This window comes from Anoplophora glabripennis, unplaced genomic scaffold, assembly GCF_000390285.2.
Source record: "Anoplophora glabripennis isolate ALB-LARVAE unplaced genomic scaffold, Agla_2.0 scaffold2109, whole genome shotgun sequence".
Lineage (NCBI taxonomy): Eukaryota > Metazoa > Arthropoda > Insecta > Coleoptera > Cerambycidae > Anoplophora > Anoplophora glabripennis.
In genome coordinates, this window is record NW_019418262.1 from 9,270 (window position 1) to 17,099 (window position 7,830).

At 31.7% G+C, this 7,830-nt stretch overlaps 1 long non-coding RNA gene across 1 annotated transcript; it reads right to left on the reverse strand.

The window, feature by feature from the left end:
• Nucleotides 1-2,096: 2,096 nt before the first annotated feature.
• LOC111692602 lies at nt 2,097-7,585 on the reverse strand. Its single transcript, XR_002763278.1, has 3 exons — nt 7,407-7,585; nt 4,574-5,118; nt 2,097-3,159 (listed from the first exon to the last, which is right to left on the reverse strand). It is a non-coding gene; the product is annotated as an uncharacterized LOC111692602 (long non-coding RNA).
• Between the last annotated feature and the right edge of the window lie 245 nt (nt 7,586-7,830).

Below are 7,830 nucleotides of genomic sequence, written 5' to 3' on the forward strand. Positions count from 1 at the left end.
GATAAGGCATTGGCAATGAATTCAGGGATATACAGGGTGTACCATTCTCCTCGAGTCGCTGTACGAACTTAGGGCTAAATTGAAAATGCGGTGTATACTATAGATATACATATGCTACAATTTTAACTGCGTATTAATCTCGTCAAAAGCAACAACAATAATAATAATTCAACTTTATTTTCATATACAAAACATAGTTACATATTCATATAATATAAAAAAACATCAATAAAGTACAATATTCAAGTATACATAATACCTAGAAGTATTGCTTATTGAGAAAATTATACATAATCTTATTTATTTGCCGTTGTTAGTCTATCTAATAGTTATTTATTGTATAAGTGTTTTAAGTAGCATTTTATCCACAAGGATAAAAGGCAATTCAAACACGAATGCAATACAACATTTTATCAATAATCACATCACAATCATATTTGAGTCAGAATTATTGGAATCTAACAAAAAAAATATTCGCACGACTTTGTATTTCTTACTAGTACCTACTCAACGAAACGTGGTAGGTTTTATTATACCTGCTGGCTGCTATGGTACGTTGTATATTATCATTTATTTAATAAACAGTTCTATCTGAATTTGGTAAAAATGCAAGAAAGTAATTGTGTTCCTGTGGCTGTATTTGAAGAAGCTTAAAAAGCAATTTCCTATTTATTGCCAGCGAATCCAAGGAACATTACGAAAAAGTGTTCACCAATTTTAACGAATGGAGGAAAGAACGGAGAGTAATGACAATAAATGAAGAAGTCATGCTATTGTATTTTTTAAATTTGAAGAAAAAATATGCAATTTCGTTTATGTGGTCGAAGTATTCGATGTTGAAGGCTATTATAAAGGTCTACAAATATATAGATATTGGAAAATATAACAAGATTACTGCTTATTCGAAGAGTGAATCGAGAGGATACAAAGCAAAAATAGCTGCAGTGTTGGAAAGAGCACATATTGAAGAATATTTTACTGGGGCTTCTGATAAAGAATATTTAATGATTAAGGTAATATCTCTTTACCTTTTACATGTTGTTAGGTATACCTATAGTGAACTTTGAATTATTTTAGGTTGCACTAATAATGAGTGTTTCTGGTGCCTGTCGATGCTGCGAATTGACAAATTTGAAAATTGGTGACGTACAGGACGTTGGCAGTTACTACTTGTTTCAATATCTGACACCAAGACGGGCATTTCACGAAAATTTAAATATAGAAGAAGGATTTTGCGTGAATGCTGTTAAAATAAGCAGAAAATATATTTCTCTGCGCCCAATTCGCCTAACACAAGACATATTCTCTTTAAGACAACATCAATCATTGGCGAAGGTACCCTCAATAGTTGCTTCATTCCTGAATATCGCAAATCCAGAAGCATATACTGGCCATTGTATGGGACGCACTTCAACAACTTTATTGGCCAATAAAGGTGCCGATCTTACTATCAAACCCCGTGGTAGATGGAAGAGCTCCTCTGTGGCAGAAAATTATGCTGAGGAGTCTATATCTAATAAACTTGATATTGTAAGGAAAATCCATGGAAAATATAGCTGTTCCTTACAAGAAGATACATCCGTAACTTGTACAAATTCTTCACAAACTTCGGCAGATGATATGCGTTCCGAAACTGTGGCAACAATGCTACAAGGGTTGTTATTAACCGAAAGGAAGTTAAATGTGATAAAACTAAAAACGAAATGTCTATTAGATACTATAAATGTAAATGTTAATGTTAATAAGTAAATAAATTAAATTTGATTTATTATAAGTTTATTATTATTTCTACTAATGAAATAATGTTACTTTATTCCACTAGTGGATAAAGTAGGTATCACTTTAGGCGGTTCATATGCGTGGATAAAAGTCCGATTATAAGATGATAAAAATAAATTAGTTTTAAATGTCAAAATTTTTCATTCGCCTTTTTAATAATTTTTGTGATACAGTTTTCGAAAAAAGTGTTGTTTAATACTTGATTGCGAAATTCTTTTGCATTCTCGAATAATTTTTTCAATTTCGAATGCAAAAATTTCATTTCGCAAACTATCATAAAAAATAACTACTTGACCATTGCTTTTTTCTGCTTCGTTTTTATTTTTAACCAAATGGTATCATAAATAAATTTCATTTCGATAATTTAATAGTTTGGATATCAATAAAGTTAGAGAGACTCGAAACTGAAAATAATATTCTAAAGATAATTTGATGGAGTGATGAATGTCCATTGTAACGGTCTTATTAAAATACCCGTAATTACCATTATCAGTCCGATAATATACCAAGATGTAAAACAATTAACGGTAAATAAAATAAACTCGATATAAATGTTTGTTATCGTATTTTAAATAGGAATTTAACTGATCTTCTTTTATTATGGATTTGACACCACTTGATTTTTTCTTGTGGGAGCTTTTAAAAAAAATGGTGTACGTTTAGCTAATGGAAGATATGCCAAACTTGTTCAATACTTTATTTCAGTGTGCAGTTTTTTGTGATCAGGAATTGTGACAAAACCTAGAAGAAAATATTTATAGAGCACAATTTAAGAGTGGCCACAGACAACCGCTTTGCAAAGTTCCCTCGAACGAAAAAACTTCTTTTGACAACTGCGCCATCTACAATTTACTTGGGAAACATTTTGCTTGTGGCATTAGTTGACGTCATCAAGGAGTTCTATCAACTACCTTTTACAAAATGTCTTTCCATTATTAAATTACACAACGCCACAAAAAAAGTCTTGTGTGCAAATGACCAGAATACTTTCCTATGTATTCGAATTCGATGTCAGAATTGCCCCTGCAAATCGCCAGAATTTTATAACATCAAAAAATGCTTCTTAAAAATCCTCGAAATAGACAATTCAGGTTTTAATATCCAGATTTGATTTATCAGCGGCTGAAGCTAGGTCAGATCTTTATATTCCCATGTATCTTGATCTGATGAACACAAATCCGAAGTCAGATTAGGCCCAAAAGGTCATAAATTCTTCCTAACCTTAAAAAAGGTTAAAATCCAAAAAATTAATAAATTAGTTTCTGTGGTTTAACAGCTGCTGAAAATCATTGTCCGGCATATGTATTCCCATGTATTTTGAGCCGCTGAATCCGAATCCGATATCAGAATTGCCCCAGCAAATCGCTAGAATTTTCTGACCTGAAAAATAGCTTAGAATGACTAATAATCTCGAATTTTAGAATTATAAGGATTACACAAACACACAAAAAAAAAGTGATCTGTTTCAAAGACTAGACCAGCGGTATTCAAACTTTTACGACTTGCGAAACCTACAAAAATTTTCGAATACATTTTTTACTGATTCTATAATATATTTATAAATACTACGATTAACAAAATAAATATTTAGTCTAGTCTGTATCTGTTTTAAAAGTAGGTTGTGTGGATGTTTTATATAGTAACGCTAATTTTTGTTGGAAATATTATGTAAAATGATAATTGCGATATGCACCCGCTGAAAAGTTGTGCATAATTATTAGCGCAAGAAAATGTAAAAAAAAATTAAAAAGGTGCATTTTTCTCTCTTCTTTCATGTATAACTCGTAGAATATTGACATTAGAGAAAATAGTCAAAGGAAAAAAAGTTTCGTTTTGAGATTCTCTTCAAAATAAAAATGTCCGAAGTTTTTAAGTGCATTATTGTTGCTGCAATACAGTATAGACCGAAAAAAATTTTGAAAAAAGATATTTTTTTCATGAATTTATTTCGGACCTTGACTTTAGAGCAGCCATATAAAAAGTATGGTTCTGAGTACTTCATGATATGATAGTATTGTAGAAATCTTTTCATCGAAATCGGCCGGGTAGATTTCGCACAATTCAATTGTTAATTAAGAAAATACAGAATTATACTTATTTTTCAATTCTGTCTCACAGTAAAACCAATTATTATTTTGAGCTCCCAATTTATATGCTTACCCTTTGGAGTCTTAACTATCAATCCCCATTTAAACATTTTCGATTTTATCCATTTTAGCAACAAATAGAATTTTTTCAAAATTTCTTCGAAAAAATACATACATTTAGATATCGATATTATTAATTTCAAAATTTTGAATTTTTGACTGAGTCGCGGGACTCCCAGATAGGTTGTGGGGAACCCCAGGGTTCCGGGCAATACCGCCGGACTTTAATATGTAACTTTATGTATTTTGGCGCGCTGAATCAGAATCCAGAGCCAGAATTGCCAACTTAATCTTTCACCCCTGTTTCTGATGTATTTATATGGGATTGTAGAGACAGAAAGAATCACTATGAACAGCTTAAGCATAAGTAAAAAAGAACAGATTTCCATCGAGGGTTGAAAAAAAACATCATTTTTTGTGGAGCTGTGTTATCAGACCGGGGCATTTTATGTGAATCACCCGGTATACTCTAATTTTTTCTTTAATGTTCTTTTTTTGTTCGTAATACCTACATGTTCCAATAAAAATTGATTTCATTGTTGGGAGGTGTTATATTTAAACTTCCTTCAAAACGTTTTCACTTTAGCTGTAAATCCCCTATTTACTAAACATATACTTTTAGGCTTACGGCATACACGAAAACTTACCCATTTACACATTCAACTGCAGCAAAAATCTCGACGTGCACAAAAAAGTAAATACCTAATAGGCCACATAATGCACACAGTGGACAAGCCCTAACAAAGCCTAATCTCCTAATATTCCTGTACCCATTGTGGGTGACTTGAAAAGAGCACAGAGCAGCAAACATAACCTCAACAATAACGCGTCGGAATATTGCATTTCAAGGATCTACCGTTCCAGTATATTTACAGTATCTTCTGCGGATCTTGTATGGTAACAAGTATTAAAAGGCGGCTTAGCTTTTCTTCGGGTTGTTTGCGGAGACCGGGCCCATTGTCGATGGAGTTTGTTTGTGGTTTTAGGAAGTTCCCCGCGGGGAGCGTGGCCCGCGTCTGTGCGAGAGGTCCTCCTACTAAAATCCGCCAAAGATTCGATTGAGTGTCCTTGCAATGATTGGGTCTAATATGCCTAACCAGATGTCTGTTTCTTATCTTAATCTGCGATCTGCTTTGTGCGGGTGTATCGGACGATTTTGATCTGAGATTTCTGACTGGATAACTTGGAGCAGCTGAAAATATTGAACTGATTCATTTTAAAATCTAAATGACTGTTTTGAAAAATTTTGGATCATATTTCTTGCAAATATTAGATTAGTGCACGTGACAGATTTAAAGATAAAATACCTTACTATTAGACCAGGAAATATAGAGTTGGACGCGACTTTTTGTTTCGGCAAACTGAATTTATCACTATAGATATTATTAGATATTATGTACTATAACATATTAGTTTCCACAGTCATAAAAATGGGGGAAGATTACAGGGTGGTTAATTGTATAATTTTTACGTAAATTCACGTTTTTCGCTTATAACTTTTTTCCGTTCATTTCTATGAGAAAACAGTAAAGTACTTTTTTTCGTCTTCAAATGACCTACAAAACTAGCCCTCGAGCGTCAAAAAATATTGATTAGATCAAAAGTTATAAATAGAAGAAGTTTATTTATGACTTTTCAATTAAACATTTATAAACTGCGTTATTATTACCAGAACGTTTTGGCATCGTAACCTCTCAATCCTTATCACTGTCCAATAACTCGAAATTTTTTTATTTCACCAGAAAGTATATGTCAAAACGAAAAAAATGATTACCGGCAGAACTCTGTACGATGATTTTTTTAAGTAGAATTTTTCTTTGAAAAAAAGTGTTTCAGACCGGAAAATATGAATATCTCGGAAACTTCTCGATTTTTTTTTCTAAAAAAAAATTGTGGTTATTTAAGACACAGCCAAGTATACTTTCACCAAGTTTCGTCAAAATTAAATTATTTTAGCGGAAATGAGAAATAAAAAACGAAAAAAAAAGGGAAAAACCCGTTTTTCGCATTTTTCTCGGAAATTTTGAGGTTATCTTCAAAAGTGCCCTCTACAAGAGTTGTAGATTTTTTCATGATCTATAACTTTTGTATTAGATACTTTTTTGTTTGACATCAACTTTCGCCAAAAATCTCAATGATACAATTTTTCACCACTTTTCAACCCCCAAATCAACCCTCCGCCGCCCCTGCTCACGCATTTATTTTTTTTACGTTTATTATAAGCCCCTTTATCATTTCCACTTATAAAAGTCCAGGTAACAATTTTTTTCCCTCTAAATGAGTTATTTCGATCGGTCTACTATTCAACTTACCGATGCCAGATTTCGTGTGAGTTATTAGAAAGTGATAAGGAGTGAGAGGATGCGATGCCAAAACGTTCTGGTAATAATAACGCAGTTTATAAAATAAATGTTTAATTCAAAAGTCATGCATAAATAAACTTCTTCTGTTTATAACTTTTGATTTAATCAATATTTTTTTACGCTCGAGGGCTAGTTTTGTAGGTCTTTTGAAGACGAAAAAAAAGTACTCTACTGTTTTCTCGTGGAAATGAAAGGAAAAAAGTTATAAGCGAAAAACGTGAATTTACGTAAAAATCATACAATTAACCACCCTGTAAACAATCTTCCCCCCATTTTTATGACTGTGAAAACTAATATGTTATTGTACATAATATTTAGCATCTATAGTGATAAATTCAGCTCGCCAAAACAAAAAGTCGCGAAATGGTCATTTCCCAGCTTATTTTCCTGGCCTATATGGTACAAAGAGTAAATAAATAAGTACGGAAAATATACGAGGTTTGTTCAGGAAATAACCAAAACTTTTTAATTACCTGCTAATGGAGATATTTAGTGTAGTTTAAAATTTTTAGCGTTCTTTCGAAAAGACGATGCATTGAAAATATAATAAATTCATAATAAAATAGTAGTACGTAATTAATTTTATAAAATTGAAGTAATTTGATAAGTGAAATTTAAAATAAAATCATAGANCAATCTTCCCCCCATTTTTATGACTGTGAAAACTAATATGTTATTGTACATAATATTTAGCATCTACAGTGATAAATTCAGCTTGCCGAAACAAAAAGTTGCGAAATGGTCATTTTCCAGCTTATTTTCCTGGCCTATATGGTACAGAGCGCAAATAAATAAGTACGAAAAAAATACGAGGTTTGTTCAGGAAACAACCGAATTTTTTTAATTACGTGCTAATGGAGATATTTAGTGTAGTTTAAAATTTTTAGCGCTCTTTCGAAATGACGATGAATTGAAAATGTTATAATATATTCATAACAAAATAGTAGTATGTAATTAATTTTACAAAATTCAAGTAATTTGATAAGTGAAATTTAAAATAAAATCATAGAACTAAATAGAATAGAAATTAGAAATAATGGACTGTATTTTTTTGTTACTGGCATATGTCAATGAAATAACTGAGAATATGAAGAAAAATGATCGGTGGTTTTCTTACTTTTCTTCTTACACAATGACACTTAGTACGGGAGAGTACTTCCAAAGGCTGATACTGGCCGGTTTCTTAATAAAAACACCAGAGTTTAATAGCGGAACAATGGCGGAACAGAAGCGATAAAAAAGCACAAGAGAGCATGTGGTTTCAATGAGTGCTACCATTGTACTTCTTTCGAGTAGTCGCCACTACACTGAAAAAAATAGTATTTGGATCAAATAATGAGCAGATAGTTTTAGATGGAATTATTTGTCGTAAATGTTATTTTATTCTATTCAAATGCATATACTTTGGTGAAACTATGTGAAATATTTGCTCTAATCTATAATTTTTCTTAGAATTTATATTATTTGTAAATATGTATACCTATATAATTTAATTCAAATCTTTTATAAACAATTTTGAAATTTATTATCTCGTACTTTAG